This window comes from Aythya fuligula, chromosome 2 (genome assembly GCF_009819795.1).
Source record: "Aythya fuligula isolate bAytFul2 chromosome 2, bAytFul2.pri, whole genome shotgun sequence".
Taxonomy (NCBI): Eukaryota; Metazoa; Chordata; class Aves; order Anseriformes; family Anatidae; genus Aythya; species Aythya fuligula.
Genome location: NC_045560.1, coordinates 152,873,565 through 152,890,876, shown reverse-complemented (window position 1 = coordinate 152,890,876; position 17,312 = coordinate 152,873,565).

Genomic DNA, 17,312 nt, shown 5'->3' with positions numbered 1-17,312 from the left:
GCTGACAAATACTGGAAAATAGAGGTTTTGGTGAGGGGGGAGAAAATAATGCACACATACTTGCTAGATTTTGTACATGTTTTAAGAGGCAAGCTACACTGTAAAATGTAAGGTTTTATTTTACAGCTTTTTTTTTTTTTTTTTTTTTTTTTCCTAGCAATAATGATTTACAGTGATAGTAAAATATTATAAAGAATAAATCTTTTGTTATATCAACTAGTATATCTGGAAAAGTTTTTGAGTATATAAGAACTGGTATATTTTTAAAAGTTTTAGATTAAAAGAAAATGATTTTAGATATCATTTTTGTTTTGCCAGTACCCAAGATAATCACATTTCTTTTTCATTTTGACTCAAATTACTTTTTACAATTATTAAATTCAATGTCAAACCAGAAATAAATGTATTTCATCCAGCTCCATACCTACTGTTTAAGCCCTATGTTATTAATTCATAAATCACTGAAAAAAGGATTTTAAGAATACATATTTGTAAACTTACAGTGTATTTTGTTAAGTTTTAGCCAAATAAAAAAGACAGAGTTAAAAAAGCTAAACAGATACTTTATAACACCATTTTCTAATAATTAGAAAAACAAAACTTAAAAACAATGACATATAGGGAAAAGCCAAAATATTTACTTCATCTGTAGATTTAATTAAGTAAACTTTAAAAATATATATTTCTTTCACAAGTGACATTTCTCCCTGAGAGTCAGTTTTTGCAAACCAGATGTGCAAGAAATTACATTATTCACTGAAGACTAATACTACTGGTTTGGCTCATTAGTATCTGATCTGAAGAAATTTTAGAACATGCGCAGTCCCACGTTGAGGAAGTTGCATATGGTTTCCTGCCATGTGTGGTTTCGTGCAAGCTTTTTTTATGAAATATTTTTTTTCTTTTTTTAATTAATTGAATTCAAAAAAAAAAATCATTGAAGATACTATTGCCAGTGAAACATAGAAACCCTGGATGAACCCATTACCTTTGATATTTTTCTTGAGCTTTTTAAGAATAGAGTAGAGTAGAGTAGAGTAGAGTAGAGTAGAGTAGAGTAGAGTAGAGTAGAGTAGAGTAGAGTAGAGTAGAACAGAATAGCACAGTTCAGTTTTGTTTAGTTGAGCTGAGTTGAAAGGGACCTTCAAAGATCAAGTCATCTGACTGCCTGACCACTTAAGGGCTAACCAAAGGTTAAAGCATATTGAGAAGGTCATTGTCCAAATGTCTCTTGAATGCTGGCAGGCATGGGGCATCAGATACCTCAGTAGAAAGCTTGTGCCAGTGTTTGACCACCTCATGGTACAGAAATGTTTCCCAATATCCAGCCTGAACCTCTGCTGGCACAGCTTTGGCTGTTCCACTCATCCTTTCATCAATTTGTGGCGTTCCCTCGTGTTCTATCATCAATTACCAGGGAGCAGAGACCAACACCTCCCTCTGCACTTCCCCTCATCAGAGCTGTGCTGACCTCTTAGGTCACCTCTCAGCTTCCCTTTTCTCTAGACTACACAAACCAATTCTGATGACCAGAAATAATCTGAATAATAAGTCACTGCTCCCCCAGACATGGTCCTCCCGCCCTGAAGACAGGACAGATCAATATAAATCAATATAATGTTGTTACTATTAAAAACTGAAGCAAAAAAAAAAAAAAAGGCATTAGTTGCCTCCACCTTTTCCTCATCCTCACTTGTTAAGTGACCATCTGTATCAACTGTCAGTCCTATATTCTTTGACCTCCTCTTCCTGTTGACATCCTTGAACAAGCCTTTTTTGTTGTCTGACACCACAGTAGCTAGAGTCAACTCAAGTTAAGCTTTGGCTTTGCTTGTTTTCTCCCTGCAAATGCAAACTGCAGCTCTACACTCTCTCTATGAAGACAGACTCTGTTTCCAGAAGTCCTATACTTTCTTTTTATGCCCTAGTTCTTGAAAGAATTCCCTGTTCAGCCAGACCAGTCTTCTTCCCCTTTAAGTTGACTTGTAGCACAAATCAAGGATTGCCTGCTTTTGGGCTTTTAAGAGATGGTTCTGGAAGAGCAACCAGATCTCATGGACCCCTAGACCCTCTAGGTCCGATTCCCAGGAAACATTGCTAACTGGTTCCCTGAGAAGCTTAAATTTTGCTCTCTTAAGGTCCAGGGTAGAAACACTGCTAACCTCTTTCACCAAAAATTCCAAGCTCAACTATTTAATGACCTCTTTGGCCAAGACAGCTACCTGCTGTCACATCTACCACAAGGCCTTCTGTATTCTCAAGCAACGGATCTTGAGTAGGGTATCTTTCCTGTTAGGCTCACTCAGTGCTTGTGACAGGAAATTATTTTCATTACACACATTATTTTTCAGAGAAATTAAACTGGGAAGGACTGTTCCAGCAGCCCAAATTCATTGATTCCTTCTATACAGACAAGCTGAATCATCTCCATTTTTTTTGTTAATTGAGAAAATTATTAGATGATAAGGCAAAGTTGACTAAGAAACAACTTAATCAAGTCTACGCTAATTATACACTCTGAAATGAGTTTATTTAAAGTTACAAGCCTCCTAATTTAGAAATTTATCAATGCTACTAGAATTAGCATATATGATATGACAGTTCTCACTAACTGTAACTTTTTCCATCCCTTCCTGCAACCCAATATGTTCATTTGGAACATCGTGTCCTGGGCATCACCTGAAAAGGAAAGAACTGGACCTGCTTCACAGTGAGGAATCAACCGACAACTGAAATCAAGGCACTAAAGCCTGGATGAATGCCAAGCCTCTGGCAAAGCAAAGGAAAACCAACTGTGCAAGACATGAACATCAGGTCCTAAATCAGTACAAGTTTTAAAATGATATTGAATAATAACTACATATTTCATTTTAAATTCACCAAAATGGAGACCAATTATGAACTTAGACCACATAATTTCAGGCAGATCTCTGCAGGCACCTGTTCCTTCCATATTTATCAACATGTAAAATATCCATCCTACCTGGAAGTAAAACCACTGGTAGACCATGATGTACAATACAAACTCTTCTTCTGAACTGTGTGTGTCTGCACCATGCCGTTATTTTTTTACAGACACCTCAAGGCTTCCATGAATATTGTTTATTGGGTGTTTACAGCTGAGGTTTAATATGTGGCTAAATATAGTCTAATAGTTCCTTCATTCCCACTTTGCTTTATGACATGACAAGGCTTTTGAAGAGTAAGTAGGCCATCCTAAACAAAAGCAGAAAATTAAATTCAGCATCCTTAATGCGTGGTGTTTTCCAAAACTTCTGTTGCTTTCGTGACATCTCACCCAGCTCTTTATGTCTATGGGGAGTTAGAGAAAAGAGCACATATTTTACAGAGAGCACAGTGTTAAATTCATGCAAAATGAAGAAATGTGCTATTAAAATTTATTTATTTATTTCATAGCTTTTTCCTTGAGGATTGTGCTTTGTTATGTCTTTAAGGACAGCAGCACTAAATTAGTATGAGGTTTAAAATTTTTATAAATATTTAGAGCAGGTTTAATCTGTAACATTTATTTAAAGCAGTATATCAAGCTTACCATACTGTGTAAAATGAGAGTAAACACCTTTACTGCACCAATGGCTGTTCTTCAACTAGACTTAAAAACTGGAAACAAAAGATAGCTAAAAGAAAAGAAGATGTTGAAAGGAAGCAGAAAAATGCTGCACTAGCTCGTTCAGTATTTTTTTCTGCTTTCACATGAAATTTAATTCTTTTGTAAAGGGCTTGAATAGTTACAGCAGAATTGTGGTAGTTCAGAGTGCAAAGGAAAAATGTCTGTTTCTGCAGCAACAATAGGGTGTTGGTGTGTCTTTGGATGGATCCCTGCACTTATGTATAAAATACTCTCTTGTGAAGAACCTTTTTCACAAATACTCAAGGACATCAAATAAATAATTTTTATGATTTCTATGTTCAAAAAACAACAACAAAAAAGTGTTAAAAACCATCTCTTCACCAAGGATATCTAATTAAAATACGTGTCTCATTTTAATAGTGAAATGGTTTGGTCTTAAGTATCAACTTGCTTTGCTCTTCAGGAAAGTGTTTTAAAGGGAACTCTCAGTGATAGGCTGACCTGAAGTGAAGTGCTCTCCGCTCATCCTTCCCACAAGCATATGAATGCCAATATCTTGAACTGATTACTGTTAGTGGGAGTGTTGGTAGGTGTCAGGTCAGAACAATTTCATTTTTATAGCTCAGATCATCTGCATGTAGGCATAACTTAACAAGAAACAGTCAAAACAATTTCAAAAATACAAACTGTCTGGTTTTTTTTGTTATTGTTGTTTGTTTGTTTTGTTTTTCACCTCTCCCAGGAGATTTTGCTTCTTTATATGCTCCTTTATACAGCTTCCAGAAGCATTCAAGTGAATGCTTCTTGGATAATTCCTCTGGTTTTCTAAATGTACGCAGAATTCTATGCTGAGACCAGTTTTTCCAAAAACTTTACAAGTCACTGAAGTCTGGACTCTGCCTCTTAAGGGTCACTCATGCGGGCATCTTCACAAGGGAAAAAAAAAAAAAAAAAAAAAAGGAAAGGAAAAAAAAAAAAAAGGTGACAAGGTGTAATCTACACCCATAAAGGATGTTTCAGAATATTGAACTTGGGTACTTGGGTTTCCCCTTCACCCAGGCCTGTGACAGTCCTTCTTCTAATAGTCAATTTCTCTCAAAGGAAATTATTGTATGCTAGTAGAACCAAGGCTTTTTCACCTGCTTCTCATTTTCTTACTGGAATAAAATTCATAGAAAGGTAGGGCTGGAGAAGACTTCAAGAAGTCACCTAGACCATGCAGCTTCCGTAAGAGGAGGATCAGCCTTATCTGCATCTTTCCAGAGAGATAGTTCGCTATATTTTGTTCTTCAAAACCAGGAGGGAGCTCCCATATCTTCATCAGTAAGCAATGCAGGTGCCTACCTAAAAAATAACCACAAAAATAACCACATTTCTTCTTTCCTTTTCCTTTTCCTTTTCCTTTTCCTTTTCCTTTTCCTTTTCCTTTTCCTTTTCCTTTTCCTTTTCCTTTTCCTTTTCCTTTTCCTTTTCCTTTTTTTTTCTTTCTTTTTTTTTTCTTGTTCTTGTTCTTCTTTTTCTTTTTCTTTTTCTTTTTCTTTTTCTTTTTCTTTTTCTTTTTCTTTTTCTTTTTCTTTTTCTTTTTCTTTTTCTTTTTCTTTTTCTTTTTCTTTTTCTTTTTCTTTTTCTTTTTTTTTCTTTTTCTTTTTCTTTCTTTTTTTCTTTTTCTTTTTCTTTTTCTTTTTCTTTTTCTTTTTCTTTTTCTTTTTCTTTTTCTTTTTCTTTTTCTCTTTTTCCTTTTCTTTCTTTTTTTCTTTTTTTCTTTTTCTTTCTCCCAAGACACAGAGGAGCAGAGATCTTACTTGTTTGGAAGATCTTATTCAGTTTATTTTGTATACTGTGAAAGAAAGATGTATTTTTTTCTCCTTGTCTCCAGGCTAAGGATGTAACACAGTAGCTAACCTTGACTACATTATATCTTTGAAGAATATCTCTTTGTATTGTGTCTCCGAGGAATCATACACTTGCTGGCTATTCTTCAGTCCTCCTACCTGCAGATTAAGAGTGGCTGGAGAGCAGCCCTGCAGAAAGGGATCTGGGGATCTGGGTCGACAGCAGGTTCAACGTGAGCCAGCAGTGTGCCTGCAGCCAATTGGGAAAACTGCATTTTGGGATATGTTAAACATAACAGAGCCAGCTGATCAAAAGAGGTGATTATCCCACTGTATTTAGTGTCAATGAAGCTTCACCTCAAATACTGTGTGCAGTTCTGGCTCCACAACATAAAAAGGATGTTGATTTACTTGAAAGTATCCAGAAGAGAGCAACAAAGCAGGCAAAGGGGATGGGAGGCATGTTCTGTAAGGAGAGGCTGAGGACACTTGGGTTGTCTAGTCTGGAGAATAAAATAATTAAGAGGTTAAACCACAACAGGTGACCTCACTGCTTTTTTAAGTATGTCTACAACAAGAGAGGTCAGGGGAAAACATTGGACTGATAGTTGATGCAGGTGGTCACTTAACAAGTGAGGATGGGGAAAAGGTGGAAGCAACTAATGCCTTTTTTTTTGGCCTCCATTTTTTACAGTGACAACAGTCTTGATCTGTCCGATCCTCAGAACTGAAGGACCATGTCTGGGGAAACAGTGACTTTTTAGTTCTGGTCACCAGAATTGTTTTGTGTAGTATGGAGAAAGGAAGGCTGAGAGGTGACCTCAGTGGTCAGCACAGCTCTGATGAGGGGAAGTGCAGAGGGAGGTGTTGGTCTCTGCTCCCTGGTAATTGATGATAGAACACGAGGAAACGCCACAAATTGATGAAAGGATGAGTGGAACAGCCAAAGCTGTGCCAGCAGAGGTTCAGGCTGGATATTGGGAAACATTTCTGTACCATGAGGTGGTCAAACACTGGCACAAGCTTTCTACTGAGGTATCTGATGCCCCATGCCTGCCAGCATTCAAGAGACACTTGGACAATGACCTTCTCAATATGCTTTAACCTTTGGTTAGCCCTTAAGTGGTCAGGCAGTCAGATGACTTGATCTTTGAAGGTCCCTTTCAACTCAGCTCAACTAAACAAAACTGAACTGTGCTATTCTGTTCTGTTCTGTTCAGCTCAAGGTGTTTGCTGAATTTAAGCCTGGAACTATGTTTCCTCGGAGTAAGCAGAATGCATGAGGAGCTTTTCTCTAATCTAGTGTATTTTCAGTGTTTCTATTCACTGTGCAGCCTAGTCATGTCTTACACTTGGAATAATTTCAGCTCTTCATTCTGAATTTTTAAAAGTGATACACATTCCTTTCCTCAATTATTTTCTATTTCTGCATACATATTAGGGAACTCTATTAAAAATAAAAAAGTCTCACCTCTCAGGAGAAATAACTCCTTTTAACTACTTCTAGGCCTTGTTTTAAGAGCTACAGGAACTCAGAAATGGGATAATGTCCCATGCCTGAGTTTTATTTTTGGTGCCTTGTTAAATCCTAAACCTTTAAGGGAAAAGATCATCAGCACTCCTAATGCAGGCACAGACCTTTAGGAAACACATCAAGGCAAGCTACTACTCTCTGGGCTTGCAGAGTTGAACCCTGTCACAGTTTATCTGCTGCCAGCTTCAAACTGTGGCTTGACATTTCTGGTCAAGAGGGGTGGCCTTGTGAGTCCCAAGAGGGGATGAATCTGAAAAGACAGAGAGGAGCATATTGTTTCCCTGCAGCAGTTCTCTGCCAGCTTCCACTGCAGAGGTACCTGTTACCAGCAAGACGTTGCTTTGAGGAAGCTCATCACAGCATGATCTTACTTGTGCCTGCAGTAGCAAGCCGTCAAAGCACAGCAAGAAAGAGAGAGATGGCAGGAGGCATCAAAGGGGAACTGCTAAAGACTGAATAGGAATGAAAATAAAAGCTGCAGCCAGTGTAACTCCCTTCCCAAAGGGAGGGAGCAGAAGTGCAATGTAAGAAGGAGTGGTCACAGGAGACCTCAGGGCCAATTCGTTCCTCCTGTAACCCAGCTGTTACAATAGGCTGGGAACTCAAGTGAGAAAATCATGAGAAAATTGCTGTGGTGCACAAAGATGCTTGTAAAATACTGCAGTGCCATATCTTGAAGCTGCTGGGGGTCTGAGGTATTACACTGCATTTTTTTCTTAGCTTTAAGAGATGATCTGTGGAGCTCAAACTGTTTAGCACTGCAAAATCCACACCTGCTTTTATACGTAACTGGGTGATGCTTCTGTATGAAACCAAGCCTGTCAGGCCAGGTACAATGGTCTGAAGGGGGCAAGGAGACTGCAGTTGCCATAATCCAGGTGGTTTTACCACCAAGCTAGGTTTCCCCTGACAACCAGTAAGAGAACATGAGAAACATTTCCCACTGGTATAAGAATACAACTGTTTATCTTCCTGTGGAGTAAGTTCCTTACTATTTTCAGTCCATCTCAAGTGCAAGCTTGAATACTTAGATTTAACCTGGTAACCAGTCTAAGACTCCCATCTCACTTATATAAGCTTTTGATCCACATATTTTTGTGACTAAAATGTTCTCAGCTTTAGCAAATGGCCGCTGATCAGGTATACCCAAATAGTGAGTCTCACTCACATTGACTCACTCAAAGTTTCTCACATTGTAAGTGACACAATGTGGATGACCATTCCTTTGCATTCCCGAGTCTAGCAGGAATTTGAACAAAGATCAGATAGTACCTGTCCATTTTACCCTCAGCTATAGCTTTGATGACAGAAGGTTCTTCAAAATGTCCAAGAGACTTTGCTATTGATATTGGCTATATGTGAAAAGCTGTTAAAATCTGCAATGACAATTCTGTTAGGCAGAGTGAAGAGGCCATCTGTAGGATTATAAACCATGATACAAGTACAAAAACTCTAAGGAAAAAAGGGAGTAAAGGAGGTAAAGGAGAGAGCTGGATATAAGAATTTAAGAAGCATTTAAAAAGCATTTAAGAAGCAGAGTGAACCAAAAAAAAAAAAAAAAAAAAAAAAAAAGATGCTAAGGGAGATACAAGGAGCAAATAGGAATATTTGGGAAATTTAGGGAATAAATGAGAGTCCAAGTTTTTCAAAATGGACCTAGATTCATGAAGCTAGGAAAACAGGGATTCTTCCAAGAAGGAAGAAAGAGAAGGACACAGCTATGCTACTTTTCATAGATAGACAGATATCTGTTAGAAAACTCTAACAGGTAGGCAAACGAAGGCATTTCATGTTGCTGTTAAAAAAAAAAAAAAAGTCTTGAGGTTTCATGTTGAAAACATTTGTGCACTATTTCTGCAAGATAGTATGTATTACTGAATGTATTGTAAAAATAAGTCACTTGGGCTAGTGTCTGAGGTTTTGGGACTTTTCCTTTGTCCTGAAGCTACAGAGAGTAAAAACAGGACCTAGATGGATATGACACTGTTTACAAACATATCTGTGAGCATGACAGCTGCATTAGTGTGTACCCACATAGACTTTGGTCCTAGACTGAACTATTTGACCTCGCTTTGCCTATGTCTACTGCAAGTTCACTGTCATGATCACATTCTTTGATCATATGATCACAGAGACCGTGTTGAAATTCAAAAGAACTTTCTAATGAGGTAAAAAGTGCTTTCCTGATGTTAAGAGAATTGTGTTATTTAGAATGTATGCAAAGAATGTATGGTGATCCTGCCCTTCCCATATCCAGTGGTTTGGATTCTGTAGCAGGAATAAACTCTTGGAATAGCAACGTGTATGTCCTACTAATTTGGTGTTCTTTTAGTAAGAACAGAAATGTATTCTTGACTTCACTGAAGTTGCTTTCAGGATGAGCTGGCTGTCTTAATTAGCTTAGATCCTGATTCAGAACTGTATGCCTTCTGTGAAGCCTCATAAACATATGCTTATTTTCAAATGTATGTATAAACTCCATTATAGTCAATGGAGTTTAAGTTCATGCTTAATGTAAGCACACAGTTAGGTGCTTCCTAGAATAAGAAAACATTGGTGCTCTGCTTCAGTATGGAACACAGCTCAAATCAGGACAGCAGTGATATTTCCTGGCCACAGCTGTCATTCTGACCCCTTTCTTAGAGAAAATCTGCAGAAATGGTTCATCTGTTTTTTACAGCAGCTGTTGAAGCTCTGCAATTTATAACAGTGTTTTAAAGCAAATCAGCACCAATTTTAGCTTGTGAACTCAGTTAGTTGAGCACCTGGGGCAGCCAAGGTAGCTGGACCCCAAGAAGTCAGGCTACCTCAGGAAGAAATGTGAGCATGGGCAGTCGTGGCAGGACTGATCAGAGCCATCCAGGCTATACAATCCCTACCTCAGATTCTGTGCATTACCATTTTTCTGGGCTCTGTCTTGAATCAGAACTGAGAGTTTTATACTTTTGCATCTAATAAGCCTGAATATTAAATCAAAATGCAGAGTCACTTGTAAAAGAAAACTCCGGTCTTGTTAGCTCTCATCAATCTTTTCCAACTGTCTTTCTATTGAGATCTCTCTGCTCTGATGTGCAAAAGTCAGATGTAGAAAAAGGTGGATGAAAAACTGCCTCCCAAGTGCTTTTATGGCTTTGAAATTATAGTTTATTTTTCCACCTTATTCTCCTACTTTGTGATAATCATTATTATCTCTTTTTCCTACATCTTTCTAACAGAATAGTTGAGCAAGTTTTCTGCTACCTATTATTATTCCTCTGCACTTTTTAAGGAACAACGTTCATGTAAAAATTCAAAGTGGCAACCTCCATCTGTAGCTCGGTGGGGCTCAGGGCTATAAACATGGAGGTTACACTTTGCTTTCCATTTTTAAGCATGATAAAATACAGCTTATTTAGGTCATTCCACACACTTTTTTTGGATTTTTCTTTCTTGAGAGAGAGAGAGATTCAAAACAAAGATGCCACTAACTTCAATCTTTCATTCTGTATTGCACGTAAATTGCAAGTTATATGTAAAGGCTTTTCTAAGGTTAGCCATCACCCTGGTATTTGGACATATTTATATCATCTAAAAACCTGGGAAGGGTTAGTCTGGATCAACCTGCCCAGCATGAGAAAACTGTGATCTTATCACAGGTTAAAACAGCAAAGAAAATGAAAAAGAAACAAACAGCAGAATAAGCTTTTGTTTGGTGTGTCAGGATGCTTTGTATTTTGCCATGAGCTGCTACTGCTAGTTAAAAAGTGTCCTTGTCTACATAGCTTTTTTAACCAGAGCTAATAAACTGGAATGAGAAGTCCATCCTTATTTATTTACATATGTGTAATTGTGTAGACATACTCCACCTATGTCAGCTTTGTCATCAGGAACAAAGCTGAAGGTTATTGAGGAGAATTTCTTTATTCTGTTTCCAAGCAAGAAAAAGCACAAATCAGCTGGCACATTTGGGGAAGGTGCCGTGAGAGAGCAAAGTCAAACACATCAGTTTGCACCTTGCTTGGAAAGAGCCCGAGATGTTGTTGGCTCTCCTTTTAGCATCCCCCAGCCTCAGTGCCACTCTTGGAGCCTACAAATCTCTCTCCTGCTTACTCAATAGACCAACATGCTGCATTACAAACCCCATCAGTACACACAGTAGAAGTAGGAACAGACAGTCAGTAGAGAACAAACCCTGTTCCTGGAGTCTCAAGCCAAGTGAAGACGACAGAAGAAGCAACACTCTCCAAGTCAGGTAAGTACGGCTATTATGAAGCTGTTACAAGGCAAGATCCTGAAATCTGTGCAATTATATATTTAAAACATGTGTGATGATGTGGCCGCCCTAGGCAGCTGCACTGCTCACCAACCTTTGAGCCCACAGGGCACAGAACTTTATTCCAAAGCATTCATGTTTGAAGGCTTCATAGCAACACCAATTTTCCTGTGATCCCTCCCCTCTTGTCTTCTTTGGGATATTATTTTTCATTAAAAATCTGCCAAATTTCTGCATTATCATTATACTGCCAAAGGTTTTTTGTGTTGATATATGCTGGAGCTGGTCCTTAAAGTAATAATAGCAAGAGTTGGCAACAGCAAGTGTTTCAGGAGCAACTGGATCTGCCTTGGCACACCTCTAGTTTAAAAGATACCTCACTGCAATTAATTAGTTGGAATCTGAGCGCTTCCAGAAGGAAAGTTTTATGAGTTACCTCTTTCCTCTGGGAAGGTATCATTCAAGCCAAATCACTGTTAACTGACATATTCACTCTTGAATTCTTTCAACTCAGCATCCACCCAGACTGTTTTCTTTTTTTTTTTCATAGGAGAAGTGCCTGTGGAAAGTTATGCACTTTTATCCATTTTTTTCAGATTCTTTTCATTATTTATTTTTTCCTGAAAAAAAGAGCAAAAAAAGTACATTTAACGTTGATGTCACTGCTCTTGACGCCAAAGTTTTCACTCTGCCTGAAGAACAGATGGAGAGTTACAATGCCAGCAGGGCAAACTTCCCTCACCGTGCAGTGCATCTTCCCTCCTTCATTAAAGCCAGCAGAAAGATTCTCAATAAATGACTCATATATTGATGTGCTGGCATCAAAAACATTTCCCCACTATCCCTCCTCAGTGGGAAACTGCCCACTTCATTCCCTACACCGAGTCCTCTCCTCAGTAGTAACCACAATGGAGAAGTTTGCAGTCATTGGGATGGGTGCTGACCTCCTGTTAGCACCTCTGTCAGGAAGTTTGTCTCTGCCAGTACCTCTTCTGCAGTTCACCTCCTTCAGTTCTTTGTTTTGCGGGAAACTTGGAGCAGGTCTGGAGAAGATGAGTGAGGCTCCAAGCCTATCAGTCCATCTCCTTTCCAACCTGGAAAAAGAGGAACCACCCAGGAACTCTCCTCTACCCTACAACAGCTTTGCTGGGACCCCATCTGAACACGTCTGGATGGACACATCCAGCTTCTCCTCTACAGGAAGTGTTGTTCTGCCACCTGCTCCTTACAATGATGTGTTTAGGTGGTTAGAAGGGAAGCTGAGAGTTACGTTCCTGCTTTTTTCTCCTGTAGCTCCTCGCCTGATTTATTGCAACAGGCAGAAGCCTAACCATTATGGCCTTAACAGTAGTTCCATATTTTGTTCCCTGACCCAGGAAACCAAAGGCTTGTGTGACTTATGTGAAAATCTGACATTTCCTTTATCCTTCAGGGATCACTCAGAGCTCTTTAAGTTCAAGTCATGTAAGCCATAGTTACCGGGAAAATCGTCGCTTGATAAATAGCCGTTCTCAACAGAATGATTAATAAAAGGATTGATATTGTCAGTGGGTCTGTATCCTGTTGTACACTGGCTATTCTGTTAACATTTTGCTTTGGATATAGGATGCCTCTTTATCAAACCATGCTTTTTCCTCTAAACCTAGGGAGTACAAGATATCATTGCATCATAAATTTTTAAATATACCCTGTATGAAAGCAGACAGATTTCCTGTCTGACTTGCTCATCTATTACCTAGAGAGGATGAAAGTGAAGTTTACTTGTTATGTAACCTTACCCTGATCTGATTATTATGCATGAAACCACATTTCAAGTGCTCCAGTGTGAAAAAAAAACTTGGGAAACTGCTATAGTAAACAAGGAGAAACTAAACACATGGATTGGATTCCATCAGGAAATCTTAGCTTTAAAATCCACAACACATGGTCTGAAATGTCATGCAACTATTTCTCTTTTAATTTATGCAGTAACTCATTATGGACATGAGAGGGGATGAGCAAAGTGAACAGAATTAGGTAATTCCCTTTTTTACCGCCTGCGGTTTTTTTTTTTTGTTTTTTTTTTTTTTCATAGACCTCTGGGCTGAACAACATCTCCAGAATTAAACTGGGTTTCAAAGTTCCTGGTACAGCAGAGAAATGGCATTTTTACTCTTTTGCCTGGAGTAACTGAAAAATTTGAAAGGGTCAGCAGGCAAAGAAAACATTTTCAAGCTGAAAAGTAATGATTTAATATGCTAAACATCAAGAGAGACCTCATTTTTCCATGCCGTAGTCAGCATGCAGCTATTTACTTACCCTACGGCCACCAAGTAAAAGCATTACTAGATGAGAGCTGGTACAGTTCTTGCTCTCTTTGCGCTATATGAGAGGGACAGAGAAAAAAAGTAAAGGATATTCTATATTCTGCAAAAGTAGGTGTTTGAGTTTTCGTAGGTTGCCTCTGGTTCTTCAGTATTAGCCCTTAAAAAGACAAAAAAAAAAAAAAAAAAAAAAAAAAAAGGCACAAGAGGGACTGTTTTCTCAGTGTATGTATGTCCTACCCACCATTACTTTGCAGGATTGCAGGAACAGTGTCTCAAATTAGGTCTCACTCCATATTTGAGCATATAAACATAAGGTCATACCACTCTTCTCTGTGTTATAGGTCTGTCAATGCACACAGAAAGCATGAGAGGGGTCTGCACATCTGTCTACAGAGAAAACAGGAGATGCCATTCCTCTTCCAATAAAGTCAAGAGGAAACTTTTCATTCACAAAAATGAGTGTTACCTTAAGTTTGGAAAGTACTCTTCACTCAAGCCAAGTTAAAATATCCTTCATCTTGTTTCATGTTAAAGGAATTTAGTAGATTTATACATATATATATATATATATATTAATATTTGCGGCTTAGGCTACCTCTGCAGATAGCTACGTGTACATGTGCTAAACTTGAGTTAAGGGCTGCCCATGAGCTGATAACAGTTGTTATCCATGTTTAATGGGATAAACTAAAACATTTTAGCCATAAATCAAGTACTAACTGATAGATGGGGAACCTGAACTTGGAAATAAAAAGCAACAGTGATTAGGGTATTAAGCGACTATCATACTTCTCCCGTGGGATGGCTAGTTCTGCATCACAATCTACCAGTTTCTTTGACTTTATTCTTTCAGGAGTATGATACTTTCCATTGCTACATCAACCTATTGATTTTGGAGCTCATATTTTCATTATTTTTGAAATGGTGTGGAAAGAGTTTTTCCAATGTGAATATTTATTTCCTGGTAAAACAAAATTAAATTATAGATTTGTATTGTGGATTTTGAGAGGGAAACACCCTTTCACAGACCTGTCTTTAAAGATATTTGTACCAGATTTAAAGATACTATTGTTATAGGGATTTTACAAACATTACCAAAACAAATTTGTCAACTCTGGACAATTTAGAAATAAGATAAAACTGAAAAGAAAACTAAGTGAGGTAAAAAAGAGGGATGAAGATGGCTATACAGTTATGATGATAACATAATAGTATCTCTCATTTTTATTGGAATGAAGTTGATTCCAAAAGACACTCTATTTTTCACTACAAGATAGACAGACTTAGTAGAGTAAGATTCATAAGATACCTCAGTTATGGCTGTTAGTATTTAAACATTTAGCTTATTTTAAAAGTTTAAACAAAACTTGATTATGAGCAATGATAAGCAAATTTTCAGACAAACACACTTCCAATTTAGAAAGACCAACAATTAAAGGATCATTGAAATTAAAATTATTTCTTTTCCAATATTTCTCCAACAAGAAAAATATTTTTATGCAGAAATGAGAACTTAAGAAACTCTAGCCAAATAAATTAGCTCTGCATGAGTTGGCTTTGTCAACATGTGTTCAAAAATCGGCACTTAGCAACAAAGCAATATTCTTCCATCACACACTTTTTCATATGTGCAAATATCAACAAAGCAGAAATGCAGATTAGAAGCAACATTTGTATTTCACACAAAGTTCATAGGAAAACATCAATAGGATGGAAATATCTAAAAAAGTTCATCTGGTGGACTGTGTAGATTTTATTCCAATTACTACGATTGATATCTCAAACACAGGTTGATTTACCTCAGGACATTCACTTTCTTATCCACAGTTTCTGTATTGCTGTACTAAATACTAAATATTTTGTATTTAAGGACAAATGAACAGAACATGATGCTAATAATTTATATTAAGATTTGCTAGTTGTGCTCTTTAGAGGAAAGAGAAGGTAGGAGACAAAGAATTGATTATTCTGCATTTTAGAAGAGGTTTGGAAGAGCTGAAGTTTGGATTTCTCCATGAGCAGAGTATGGTGGCTTCTACTGAGCATTTGTCCAAGGTCAAGATCAGGTGAGTGCACAACAGACCAGAGGTCAGGAATCAGTAAGAGTCACTAACACCACAAAGCATGCACCTAGCATTTATGCATTGGTATACCTCCTCTAGGCTTTGGAGATACCCTCTAAAGTATGTCTGTCATCCTTTTTGACAGTAAGCCTGCAAGTTAGGGCTGGAAGGTGCTTTCTGGAGCAGAGCAAACCCTGTGCACATGAGCAAATTTTCAAACCAGAGACAGCCCTCAGGCAGACTGTTGACTTCACAGGCAATGAGGTGAAGATGAGGAGATCATGCTATGGACACGACAGCCAAGTAACTGACTGAAAAGGGTTGTTTAGACTTCATTGCGTATAACAGCACGATTGCAGCATTACAACAAAGTCATCCATGACTGAGGAATGTGCCAGCATGCCAGTGCTAATTTAATTTAGGTCATACGGTTAAATCAGGGTGAAAATGTGTATTTGTTTCTTTTCCCTGATGTTTTTTGCTCACTCTTCTTCAACTAGAACTGAGTGAGACCTTCTTACTGAAGCATAAACTGGTACAAAAGTGACCTTAGATCAGAGGTGCACTACTCTGGGAAAAAGGCGAAGGATTTGTCTGTGACTGGAAGTTTTGAAGACCCTCCTGGACTATGAAAGAAGAAGAAAATCTTGGCAGGCCTTAAGGGAAGCTGTGAAGTGTTCTCGAGGGGAGTGCTGATTTTATCTTTACCCTTGCATCTGGAGAATGTTCCAAATTTGAATTCAGGGATGTTTTCATGCTGCTAAATCATTACGTTGAGACTTGAGAGGGAAAGGTCCTGTTCTCAGTTTGTCATAAAATTATAAAATTCCTGCATGATTTGGAATTAGCCTATTAGAGATAATACTACTTCTCTCATTTCTTGTGTAATTTCATGCAAAGTGTCATGAGATTGAGAATAGCTCTTACTAACCTTTATACAGCCTATTGCACACTGAATACACAGCACATTCATTTCCACATAGTCTTGGTCTGTCCTGTGATGTATATAAATAGCTGATAAATATAGAAAGGAAGGATGTTTGGCACCTCTTGTAAACTGAAATTCAGGATTCAGCTGCTGAGCTGAGCCCCTGGAGCCAAAGCCTTTAGCATGCTTTCAGCTCTACTTGCTGTCTTTTTCTTTTTAATTCAGACTCTTTCATCCAAAGACTGAATGATGCAAGGAAATGTGGAATGTAAGGACATCTGGTTAACAGCTATCAGCATAAGAGGCAAAGATAACAGGCAAAGATAAGAGACAGGAAAAACAATAAATTAAACATCTAGATATACAAGCCCTAAGGACAACAAGAGATAATAGACAACAGCAAAGACCAAAGACCTCAGGTCACTAGCTTAGGGGCCATTGAAGAAATGAGTCAAAGTCTTGAGGAGGTTCAATCAGAACTTCGTAACTGATAAGAAATTAGGAAATAACTTTCTGACATGTCCCACAGGAAAGAGAAAACTGATGATGGGATGTTTCAAGAGGACTTGTGAGGTTGCATACAGCTTCTTATGCGATAAACAATAGAGGGTTTTGGAAATTTATGAAAATTATTATGGGACATTTAAGGAAGGGACAAATGTAGGAAAGGGAGGGATAAGGGTAGATCAGGGTAGAACAAACATGGGAAAATTGAGAACTGCAGACTGCTCTATTTTATTAAATCCTATTCCCATTTTCTGTGCAACCTTGTCTGTACTATATGATTTGCTTGTGAACCTCAAGC